Source organism: Caretta caretta, chromosome 7, assembly GCF_965140235.1.
Source record: "Caretta caretta isolate rCarCar2 chromosome 7, rCarCar1.hap1, whole genome shotgun sequence".
Lineage (NCBI taxonomy): Eukaryota > Metazoa > Chordata > Testudines > Cheloniidae > Caretta > Caretta caretta.
The window spans coordinates 73854820-73868564 of record NC_134212.1 but is presented as its reverse complement, the minus strand read 5'-3'; positions in this window follow the sequence as shown (position 1 = coordinate 73868564).

Genomic DNA, 13745 nt, shown 5'->3' with positions numbered 1-13745 from the left:
ACACCCTAAATGAGCAGCCTGATTATCGGATGTGCAGAGTACCCACAGCCCCTGGAGTCCAAACAGTTGGGGCAAACAAAGAGAGAAGTCATGCTTTATTACATATTCATAACTCTAGAACAGGCAGAGGTTCATACTAGAGAAGGGGGGACAATTTCTAAATAATAGTTTATTTCCCCAAAAAGTGCAGTTTTGGGTTGACCAAAAGTATTTGCAAATACATGTTGATTTGGTCAATGGTTTTGGACAAAGGAAAATTTTTTTTCCCCATTTTTGGTTCAGCAACTAAACCAAAAACAAAAAAACATTTGTTCTCTGAGGTCTAACTTATATCAACCAATTTCACATGGGACTGTTATTTCTACGTAAGGGAGAACATGTTATGTTTGACACCTACATCACTTCATCACAAATATTTTCTTCCTATAGAAAGGACGCCATCCACCTTAGAAATCATAGTGTTCAAATCCGCTTCTGTGTTTATTTTTAAAAACAGTTATTACCTTAAGATTGATCTAAATTATAGGGTGGCTGTGTTGTCTAAAGGCAAACAGCAGGCCATGAATAGTGCTCCTACATTTATTTTGATTTATTCATTCATTCGGATTTATCCTGGGACCATGGGCAAGTCCCAACATTGCTACTTTGTTTGCACACTTATAAACTGGATATACTGCCACATTGTTTTACCACCAAGTCCTTGAAAACTTCACATGAAAGATACAGAAGGGTAAAGTAGTTTTACCTCCACTTCAGGAAAATCTGATCCTTTCCTACCGTCAAATCAAAATACATTGTTTTTACTGACTACTAGAATGGACCAATTTTTCAATCTGACAAGGTCTCTCTTTGCACTGGTAGTGCCATGTTGTGTAGTCTTCTCTATTCAGTAAGTTTTTGCAGCACCTACTTTACAGATGTTGTACAAACAGGATATTTGCCTTTCCGTGCCCACATGTAATTCTACTAATATTAATGGCAGTCACCATGTGGCTCAAGAGAAGAATATCTGTCTTGCTAGTTTTTAGAGGTGACCTAGATCACATGGAGTGTTTCTGCTACCTGATTGGAAGAGCAACATTCCTAGTCTGGTTTGCTGTGCTGATAAATTCACTAATTCAAAATTGCTTTTTCACATGTATACTATGCTACTCACTTAAAATTAGCTGTTTCCACAGACACTCCTGCTGTGAACTCATTCAAGCATTCACATGTTTTTCATAGTTCGGACCACATCTTAGGAGAAAGGTTGTCTCCCCATCCATTCACAACCATGCAGAACCTCTCCTTTCCCATTCATGATCATATAACCTCATCCTTTACATGGAAATGTATAAGTATTTAAACGACTTTTCAAGTACAGCTTAGCACGTAGACACAAGAGGAGAACCAGCACCATATGACCACCTAGCTCCACCCAGGCCCCTGACTGGATACCATTGCCTTAGAATATCCAGAGTGAACACATGCACACGCACACCCCTGAAGAAGCAAGTCCATTTAAAAATTCAAAAGACTATTCAGACATTGTTTGTAGGGTTTATCCAGCTGTGGTGTGCTGTGCCTGAGAATTCTTGATTACACTTCCCTCGGGGACTGATGCCCATTCACCTCTTATTTACTGTATTTTGGGTAGCATCTCGAAGTGGAGCTAGAGGTATTACTCCACACACAACATAGTCGAATCCACCTACTCTTGGAGAGAAGGTATAAGAGGCCCAAGATAAGCCGACTCAGAGGCCCAGTAAAACTTAAGTGAACCTGGGGTAACAGGACGGGTGGAAATGGAGCAGGAGGTAAAACACACTTGGAAAAAAACCTGTCGCACTATGATTGAAAGCAGGTTGTACTTCAAGGCTCTGGGGCTCACTGTGTAAACTTTTAAAATAAAAACCATGTGGTTCATAAACCTTAACTCTGCAGCAGAGTGTGACAAGTCAATGCAATGGGCAGCACTCCTACACTGACCAGCACAAGTCACTGAATTGTTTCATTTACCCAGTCTTTAATGGAGCTAGTACTTGCCCATCTCAATGGGAGGCTGTGGGGCCTCTGTGATTACCATTTTTGAAAGCTCAAAGATTTTATTTTATCTTTAAGATTCACTAATATTTAGCAAAAAAAATGTAAGCTTTAACCATACTATTTGTGACCCAGAGTGCCTGAAAATGACACTGAAAAAGCCAATGTCAGGGCAGGCTGCAAAAGGGAGAGCAGCCCATATTCCATACAGCGTCACACCAATATTATAAAATTGCAAGGAATCTGACCAGATATGCCATGTAAGGGGTCAGTGAAAATGATTTGCCAAGTATGATGATCTTGTTTATATATTTGTATCACTTTTGTATTGCGAATTATAGATATGTATGGTATATCTGTATTGCAAACTTGTGCTGTGCCTCTGAGTGACACCGCCAGACAGATTGGTATCAGCATTGCCTAGCCTGTTTGATGGCCCATCAAGGGTCATCAGCAATACAATGAACCCATGGAAAGGAGCCAGGGGATACATCTTATGAGTAAGCAGGACTAGCAGGGGCATACCTATGGACAGCGGACACCAAGGCTTTTACATGCCATGTTCTGGGCAGCTTGTGTTTGGGACAAAGGAAGTATAGGCCACCTGGCAAAAGATTATTAAAGGCAGCTGCATCTCCTCCATTTTGTCTTCATTCCTGCTTCTTCCCTCTGGAGTAACTTTTCTACATACTGAAGCGCTGAGCAAAGCACTGAATAACCCATCCAAGCCATGGATGTGTTCCAGAGGACTTTTCAAACCAGCAAACTCTACAATACTGATAAGAACCTGATATATGGACTTCGTAGTCTTATGTATGTATCTGACTGCTTGACCATTTAACCACTCCCTTCTTTCTTTTATAATAAACCTTTCGTGTTACATACTAAAAGATTGGCTGGCAGCATGGTATTTTGGGTAAGATTCAAACTAATATTGACCTGGTAACGTGACTGGCCCTTTGGGGTCAGAAGAACATTTTGTATAAGTGAGCAGAATTTTTAAATAATTGCTGGACATATGTGCTGACTGGGAGCCGAGAACAACATCCGGACAAACAGTAAGAAAAAAAAATGGTTGCCCAAGTATTCACTTACTCCAGCTTTCTCAAAGTTAGGTAAAGCAAAATAAAGACCCTATTTCAGGGCAGCATTTAAGTATGTTTTTATGTCCCCTTGACTTCAATTAGAGTTAAGCACATGTTTAACTGATTTCCTGAATAGGAGCCATAGTTTGATGGCCCAGCTCAGTCATTTTAAAATACAGCAAATTCATCTTGTACTTCAGGAGTGACATCCTTGGATAAATCTGCAGTTCACACATAGGAAAGTTCCCATACTCATACTTTCCTTTTCCAGCATACAAGGGAAGTCGCTGATCTCGTGAATTGAAGCTTTGTGGATTTAACATAGCAGTTGTCATGATGTGCCCTTGAGGGTCAAACCAAACCCCAGTTCTGAATGCAAAAATGCTCCAACAAGTCCATGTACAGTTCAATTCCTTATGCAAAATTGGAGGAAAAATAACTTTCAAGCACTACTTGATGGCAATGTGTCCTTCACCCTACCTTAAAGACATAAGTCTATCTGCTGGACTACAACATATCACTGATGCCTATTTGTGCACATTCTAACCTGTCCTGGAGGCTGAATATCAGCTAGCACTAACAGATCCAGTAGAGTTTCAGGGCTGGTCTTCACTACCGTGCTAAATCAGTGCTGCTACAATCAATGCAGCAGCATCAATTTAGAGGGTCTGGCGAAGAGGCGATAAGTTGACAGGAGAGCGCTCTCCCATTGACGTAATTAATCCACTTCAATGAGAGGCGGAAGCTATGTTGACTGGAGAGCATCTCCTGCCAACATAGTGCAGTATAGACACAATACATTAAGTTGATGTAAGTTACGTAGATCCTGGGGTTGTGTTTTTTACACCCATGAACAACGTAACTTACGTCGACTTAAGCAGTAGTGTAGACAAGGTCTCAGTCTGGTAAATTAGGATAATTGTTCCAAAAGAATGTGAGCCACTAATTTATATGAACTAGATGAAATTAATTGCCTAGCATTAGCCAGCATTAATGTCTTCATTGACTATCTAAATAACTGTCTGTTTGGGGATTGAAAGGAGAAGGATGTTGAGCTGGTCACTCCTTAAATCCCTCTGGACCTTCTGGAAATATAGTTCAATCCTCATTGTCCAAATGTTATCTGGGATATCAAATAAATTCCTATAATCAAGATTTTGGACAATGGAGTGAATTTTCAGTGTAAGTGATGGACATTGCGAGACACACCCATGTTTCAGCTAACAGAGTTTTGGATACTTCAAGTTTGGCTAATCAGAGTTCTAGCCACATTACTAGCCATGTACCAGTGTTTAGTCTGGAAGGCCAAATGTCACTTTCTGATACAAACATGTTAAATTCACTCTCATCACTAATTTAGAAGTTGACAAGTTCTTGGGGGGAGAAATGGTTGCAGGCAGCATGCTCTTCTTTCTTTCATTATAGAAACTACTTTCTTTTGCTTGTTACTAAGCTCTCAGTTGCTAGGCATCACACCTTCAGAAAACAGGCTTGTTTTGTTATGAGGTAAGTTTATTAAATTGAGTTCTGACCTTTTAGAGCATATGCAAGCAGCGTCTTCCACTTTCTGGAAGCACAAGCAAGATCACATATTGCTCTGACTCTTGCAAAACCTAACCTGTTCTTAAAGGCACAGCTCCTATTAACCATATTAGAGACAAAAAAAAAAAAAGACCAAAAAAAGCAAATTTTCAAACTGATCTCTAAATACCATATTTTAAACTATAAAACCATTGCAACAGTTAGTTATTCTAGGTTCCCCTTATTTAATCAGCCTCATTAGATGTCATGCTTCCTCCATTCCAAAAAAATTTAAATTCTTTCCTTTACTTTCAGCCCCCTGGTGATTTGTGGCTTGTGATTTAGCCATAATGTACTCACCTGGTTTCTACGTTGATGGAAATTTCCTAGTTTACTCCTATGTAGGCCAACAATGTTGGCAGCTTTTCATGCAACCTTCAAAGTTCGTGGGGAAAGGAAGCATTTACTCCATAGAAAGAATAGCTCTATAGCAATGCTGAGCTTTTCTCTGACGTCGGGCTCTCCTTTAAAGCCATGCTGCCATTAATTACCCTTGTGGTACTCCCCTCTTCAAGAGTGTGCAGACATGGAATAGAAACTAATGCCATTCCTGATAGCATCAACTCCAAATGGAATTCTGCTTATACAGCTATGGGATTGAAACCTACCTCAAGTTCCCAACCCTGTCTTGTGCCCATCCTTTCCACAGAGAGCTGACTGGGTTGAGGGGCAAATGGCTTTTGCGAGCTGCTCCTCTGCACATTTGACCATTTTTGCTCCCCTGCACACAGGGAGGGAGCTTCAGGCCCTATATTTACTTTACTCAGCATGATTCCCTTCACCTTCCCCTGAACCCTAAGCATCTTAATTTAGTGCATCAAAAAAAATCACTCTACTTTTCCTGTCACACAACTATTTTCATTCTCAAAACTTATAAGCTATAAGTACCAAGAACATGAATACCTCAAGTACACAGCGACCTTTATGGTAATATGTTACAATAAATTTAGATTCCGTTTCAAGCCCTGTTTGGAGTGCTGCCTCTCAGTGAGGATTCTTATTAATCACTTGCACTTCTAATGGACTTACCCTTTATAAACCATTTCTGTTTTATCTTCCACAGCTGATTTGCAGTCTAAGAATTTCAACTTCACCACTTAGGACTGGGCACACACACATTTAGCTGATGCAGGCTCCCTTCAAAGAAGTGGCTCACCTAAGATCAGGGCCCAGAGAAATAAACCAGTGATAATACGTTGGTGCGACAAAGTCATTAAAAACCAGATACTGACTTTTTAGGAATATGCAGATTGAATATTAAACCAATTCCTGAAGTTCCCAAGGCTATGTCTGGAGTCAGCCCTTCATTCTTTGGGCCAGATGGTGGCTGATCCCTGAGCTGGGAGGTAAGGAACATTCCCTACCCTTAACCTTCCACACACTGGCCAGCCACAATTTCAGCCTTCTCTCTGTCTCACCTGAGCTCACAGGCTGTTCCTCCAGACAAATGCTGATCAGCCGAAAGAGACAAGCAAGGCTGTAGTCACATCCCCACTACAGCTATTACACAGGCCAGCTGAGCTGGATAGCCACAGCAAGGAGCATAGGGTGCACCACACTGTAAACAAGATCCGCAGTGGGCAGGATTCCCCCGAACATTGGAGGCCTCTTGGAGACAGCGAACCTGCTTTAGGCACAGTCCATCCTAGAGCTCACAGTAGCAGTGTAGTTCTGCACTCTTGAGTATTGGGGACAGCCTACAGGGGTGATTGAGCCTTACATAATGACATAACATATGTTACATAAAAGAACGACAAAAGACTAAGATCAAAGTAGGCCTGTGCTACCATGTAATTTCCTGGGGGAATCCCCATTCTAGTGCATTGACTGTTCCAAGTCCTGCACCCTGTGAGAACTGTAAACCAGTCTGATTGCCATCTCAGCACCACCAGATGCTGGAGAGCAACTCCTGGCTTGATTTGCTATGGTCATTTGATAACTGACATTCAGCCTCCAGGACAGGTTAGAATGTGCACAGTTAAAAAATTAAATGATTTTCCCTAACATACAGCAAACAAGTTATCACTTAGGGAGGAAAAGAAGATCCTTTACACCAATAGATACCTATGAAACACATGCATCCCCCATTTAAGTCCATTTGACTTATCTAAAAGTCAAGAATTAATTTGGCTCAGCAGATTTAGCATCGAAATGCCTTTCCAGTTTTGTTTTCACCCAGCTGTAACGTAAAGCTATATTATAAAATTTTCAAGTAAACCCCCCCTTTTTTTTAAACTACCCCCCGACAAACTCATCCTGCTAGCTGAAAATGGAGTTGTGCGCTCTCTCTCCTGCATCATCATCAACAATAATAAGATTTGGATGGCTCTAGCGGGGCTGCACTGGTGACAAAATTTGACACTGCCATTGGAACCATATTAACAATTCTTTGGATGATGCATAAGACAGAATAGAATTCAGCTTCCTGTCCAATAGTTAATGCTTGCTCCATTAAGACAACAGAAGCTTAAAAGACAACCCTTCCTTTGGAGCTTGATTATCAGCTCCACAGATAGATGTAAAAAAAACAAAAAAAAACTAAAAGCAGATCCAAGTAGGCTGAAAACAGTGTGGCTTTTGTGGGCTCATTCCTCCTCTTCCCCATGGACACCTCCTTGGGAAAATGTATAGTCAGAATCTATGGCTGTTTCTTCCACAAACACTATTGGACTTGTATGGTTAAGTTAATGCTGAAACTCCTTCCCATCTATAATGTGGAACCCCTACCCAGAGTTGGCTTCCAGAGGACCCAAACAATCTGAGAAAGCCCCTGGCTGCATAGCTCCCACAGGAGAGACATACTCCAGAGGCTGCCAGCAGGGGTTCAGCTGGGAAGGAAAGTAGAAGTGGAATTCTCAAAGATTCCACCTGTAAGTTTCCCTCTATCCGCTCAATATGCCACTCATGGTAGTCAGTGCAAAACCTCATAATATGATCATCTGTCAGGTGCTTTGTCTAGCAGTGAAATAGCAAGCAATTAAATTGTCATTAAGCTTCAGCGTTAACACCCCATTGATACAAAAGGGGCAGTTTGCTTGTCTCTCACAGAAAACAGAAGCGTACAATACTGTGTTCACACTGTACTCAGAGCCAGTTTACGGATATATTCTAATAATGCTGATTATGATTTGGCTTTTTTTTAAACTCTCCACTTACTCCCAATATAAAAAAGAGTCATAAGATTAATTATGGGTGCTAGGGACCTGACCAACGGAAAGCCACTGATTGACTTGATTCAGGCCATGTATTTGATATGTCTTGTCACATCTGAAGCTGAATAGACTTTGGGATTACACCCGTTATCTAAAGTCTCTACTCTGAACAGGGTCAATTGCTTGAACGCCATTCCTCCTGCATCCCCATGGCCACATCTTGTAGAACAGCATTTCAGAATGCATATGTTAGGTCATGCATCGGGATTGCTTTCAAGCTATCTGCAGACTGAGGCAAACATCACTGCACAGCTTTGCATTAGGTTCACAATCTGGAAAGTCTCTTTGTGCCTCTTAAACAATATAGGCTTAAATTTAAATGTTACTAGTATACATATTTCTGGAGTACAAGATGGCAGCCTTCAAAACAAGTACCACCTCATCAAGTGGCAACAATTCAACCCTTGAGAGACCCACACAGAGCTTTTGAGAAACAGATGACCTGCTTATTTTGGGGGGCTGATTCCTTGCTAAGGAATCACCAAGAATTGCTGAGTGCACAAACTTGAAGTATCTACAGAGCCTGATGTAAGCAGACAGGACTATGAATGCAGAGGGAGGTGATGTACTGAGTGGAGGGGGAGGAGGAATCATTTTTACCTCACTTCTATGCTCACAAGCACACTTTTGACTTGCCATTCTATTGCCTTTTAATGGGATGGTTTAGTCAATTACATCTTACCTGACTAAAAAAGCATGTTACTCTCTCCTTACTAGAAACTATAAATAATTGTAATATAGTTAAATATAGTGAAGGAAGGTAGAGTAGCTTTATACCAAAGTACCTCATAATGACAGAATATAAGATAATTTTCTTAAAGCTACAACATAATATGTACAAATTTTGTATCTTAACACCCTTTTAGACTGGTATTTCTACATTCCAAGTATTCCCAATACAATCTTTTGACATTTCTACTGCACAGCTGGTTACACCATCCATAAGCAATCTCTATCTACCTGGCATTATTATTATTATTTTAAAAGCAATCTCTTTCCCTGCATTTCAACTAAGACCTATGTTAAACTTGATTGCCAGTTACCACCCTCCTTTCTAGAAATAAAAAGCATGGATTTCCAGCTGCTTGAAATTCATCCTTCATGTCAAATCATAGTTAGAAACAAAATAATCATAATTCCAGTCTCCATACATTATAGGAACATAATCATCAGAAGGCAAAAATGTAGGTGCTATTTGCATTCTTGGTGTCCAACTTAGATGTGAAGTCACAAAGGAACACAGCTCTGTAATAATACTGTGTATGTTACACACAGAATTACCACTAAGAGACAAAAAAAGATATTACTTGCCTACTTATGATTAATAGATGTAACTAGCAGTCAAAGAATATTATTCCGACAGTGTGTTCATTTTGCACTTGATAATCTCTATTTGTAGGACAATGAAGTGTGGGATTTATAAAATGCCATCTGTTGGTTTCTTTTCAATGTATAGGATTTCTGATCGCTCAAGAGCTGCAATTCAGTACCAAGAATGCTACAACATGTAATACGAAAGCATTCTTTGGTTAGGAATATGGGAGTCATTAAACATCAAGAGGCATATTAGATAGAAGATAGATGTACTGTATAGTGTATCTTCTGCATCTAACCTATTTAAAAGCAATTTACCATTTGCACATAATTGATTTTGAACAGCTATTCAAATATACAGGACAATTCCTTAGCACGACAGACATGAAATGATATATTTCAATGACCCACAAATGTGACAGAAGTGGATTTGCTCTTTGATCTCTGAAAGAGAATGGGTCTCTTGAGAAAAGCTTACATATCAGATGTAAAACTGCCACAGGCAAAATGGTGACAATTCCCATTGGTATCCTAAGTCCTTACCAAAAAAAAAAAACAGGAAAGAAAAAAAAGTGTATTTCTTAAAGCATAAATACCTTATGAGCAAGACCTCTCTGCTCTAAGTACTAACTCTATTGAGTGTAATTTGTCAATACCTTGATGACACATGACTATCCTGTTCTCAAATATTAGCTATTAAAACAAGGAGATTATAATGAAGGTGAATGCTACAGAGTATCAAAACTAATAAGTGTGATCGTCATTGACTTCTGTATTTGATAATGTTATCAGAAAGTCCCCATTTTCACAGCTTACTTTCCCTTGAACATAAACTGCTCTTCTAATGCAGTAATGAAATTGTGATGGATTCTTTTTTTCCCCCCATGTCACAGTGTATTCGTATCATCATAAAACTGGAGTGGGTTATTTCTCTCACTAAGGGTCTGATTCTGATCATCAATTTCAAGAGGAGTTGCAGGTGCTCAGCCCTCCTCAAGGAAAGCATCAACTCTGGAAAGAGATGTCCCTCTAATGCATCAGTTCCCAGACTGGGGAGGGGAGCTCCCCCCTGCAGGGGTGTGAGGCTGTAAAATTTTCATAACGAAAAATATGTTATCAGCGTAAAAACAATTTATTGATTTATTTATTTAATAGACCAACAATAAATTATACATATTCTGTATACATAATAACTATTCATAAAATTGTCCCATTACAGGCCTATATTAACTAAAATGAAGTATTAACAATCTTCTCATTTTTGATTATGAATATAGGTAGACAAGAATAAAGGTATAACAAAGTACAATAATAATAAAAATACAACTATAAATAAAAGTATATAACTGCAATGTTTTCAAATTTCATACCACAAAATATGAATAGTTTTTATTTTTTTGCCTTTCGACATGTAGGAGTGCTGTTTCGGTTGGTGGGGAGGCCAAAGAACAATGTAGAAAGCAATGGAACTTTTTAAAACTTCCTAGCTCTCTCGCGAGAGTGTTTGAGACTGTTCTATCATGGGAGTGGTTACCTCCACCACTCACCGTGCAAGACCAGCTACTTGCCAGACTGGTGGTGGGGTAAATATAGGGCAGCACACATCCATACATAATAGTAGTAGTAAATAAATGTTTGCAATAACTCAAATTAACTTGCGTCCGTTATTATTCACGAATCAGGAAAATTATTTTAGATTTTTTATTAGTATATTATGGCCGCGATTAAGAAAAGGAAGTACAATGAAGACTACGTTATGGTTTCACTGTCATGGAAAAAAATGGGATTGATCATCCTCCATGCGTAGTACGCCATACAGTTCTCAGCAATGATGCCTTGAGACCTAGTCATCTTGAGTGACACTTGACAAAGAACCACAGAGCTTTGAAAGACAAACCAAAAGAGTTTTTTGCCGCTAAAATTCAAAATTTAAAATGCACAAAGCTGGACACTACTGGAGCTTTTCATCAAGCGTTGGCCAAAGTGGTAGAAGCATCTTATGAACGGTCATTGCTCATCGCTAAAGCCAAAAAAGCGCACATAATAGGAGAAACTCCTATGAAGCTTTGCTTGTTGAAAGCAGCTGATATTGTGCTTGGTGCTGAAAGCAAGAAAAAAAATATTGGAAATTTCACTTTCCAACAATTCCATTAAACACCGCGTCAATGATATGGTGAAAGATCTAAACCTTCAAGTTGGGGAGGCAGTGAAAGTTTCTCCTTTTTTTGCAATTCAATGCAACGATACCACTGATGTAGCACAATGCTGTCAGTTGCTTGTGATATGTTCGATTCATTAATGATGGAACTGTGAAAGAAGAACTGCTTTTTTCGAAGGAATTGATGACCATATCAAAGACTTCTGATGTTATGAAAACAGTTTCCGACTTTTTTGAAGAAAATGGACTTTCATGGGAAAAACTGGTTGGTGTATGCACAGACGGCGCTCCAGCGATGCTTGGCTCTCGCTCTGGATTTGTGACATTAGTGAAAGAAAAAAACCCAGCCGTAACCACGACTCACTGCGTCATACACAGACAAGTGTTCGATGCTAAAACCCTTCCAGATGACCTATGTAACTCATTGAATTTGGCCATCAAAGTTGTTAAGTATGTGAAGAACAGCACTTTTTGCAGCTCTTTGTGTGGGTTTGGGAGCAGACCATAAAATTCTTTTGTTTCACATGGTGGTACATGGCTTTCCAAAGGGAACATGCTTTCGAGATTAATTGAACTGAAAGATGAAGTGGAAATTTTCCTCAAGCTACAGAAAAAAGAAGAGTTATATCGTGAGTTATATACAGACCAAACATTTCAACTTTCACTGGCATACCTCGTGGACATTTTTGAATCTTTGAACAATCTCAGTTTGAAGCTACAAGGAAACAATGCTGCAAACACTATAGCACACCACGATGCCATCAAAGCGTTTACAGGGGAAAAAATCAAGCTTTGGAAACATCGAATGCAAGCTCAGATGCCTAACTTTTCATCTTTTCCAACATTTTCATCACTCACTGAAAATGAAGGTTTCCAAGAACTTTGTAAAGAGGATGCGAAGAACAAAATTGTGTCATCTGGACTGCCTTGCTGATGAATTCATCCGCTATTTTCCAGACAGCTTTTCTGGAAACCCCATTCATAAATTAGCATGTAGTCCATTCAACATTGATGTTGATTCATTGCCAGAAGTATTGCAAGAACAAGCACTCAAAATGAAATATGATTCAAGTGCGAAAGATATTTTAGAAAACTTAAGCCTGGAGGAATTTTGGATAAAATATTTTCCAATTTACCCGAAAGTTGGAGAAGAAGCGCTATGTATTATTCTTCCGTTTTCGTCGACATACCTCTGTGAAAAAAGCTTTTCAAGTTTAGTCATAATAAAAACGAAACAAAGGAATCAACTGGATGTTGAAAATGATTTGCATTGCGCACTTTCATCTTTCAAACCTAGGATTTCCCAACTCGTGAAGAAAATGCAGCATCATCCTTCACATTAAATTTGTTTTGTTTATGCTATTTCTTATTTTAAATTACATTTTTATTAAATTTTTGTGCCAAGAAAAACTATGTGCTTATTTTTAATTTTAAATAAAAAAAATACCAAGTTTTTGTTTATTTTTAATTTTACATTATGAATTTAATTTGTTAAAAGGAGGTTGGATATGGTAAAGGAGAGGTGGGGAAGTGAGGGTTTCTCGAAAATTGAAAAGGGGGCGTGATGCTGAAAAGTTTGGGAACCAATGCTCTAATGCATTGTATTGGATCATTTTCCTTTGCCAGTTTCTTAGTGGTATAGAATTGTGACTTCTGCTTTCTGTTAAAGTCTCTTCATTTTGTTGTTACCTCATCCTTCCAACCAATTCCTACCATATTTGACATTCTGTCTGACACCTAGATGGTCAACTCTGAGACTATTATTCATCTGTACAGCATGTAGCACAAAAGGGCCCTGGTCACTGAGCTGCTATGAGAATATAGATAATCATGCCTTCCATCCCAAAAAGGTTCCAAAGTATTACAAGTACACGATTCATTTCGCCCCTGGTAGAGATTCAGCCATATTATTCTAGAGTAAAGTCTAGTCACTGTTTAATAGTTCCCAACTGTCCCCAGTGCTGAGGGCAGGAAGTGAAGAAAAAAGTAATCAGTGAAAAGTGGAAGGATAATTTCTGAACATAAATTTCACCTTTACCTTCCTCCCTTCCCCCCCCCCCCCCCCAAAAAAGAGCAGCATGGGCTTTCAATCTGAACTCATTCAGTTTAAGGAAAACAGACAAGAAGGAACAAAAATACTTCATGACAGAGCATATGACTCACTAACAGCAACCACACTGAGCCACCTCGGATAGGTGCCCACAAAGCAGACACACACTTCCCACATTTAGAGAATACAGTTCACAGGAAAAACTAGAATTTGGCCAGCACACTTATTTGATGTGAAAGGAGTGGTTGATAATTTTCTATTTAAGTTCACATCCTTGGGATGAACCCAAAAATTTAAGTCTTCAAAAAACAATATGTTTCCTC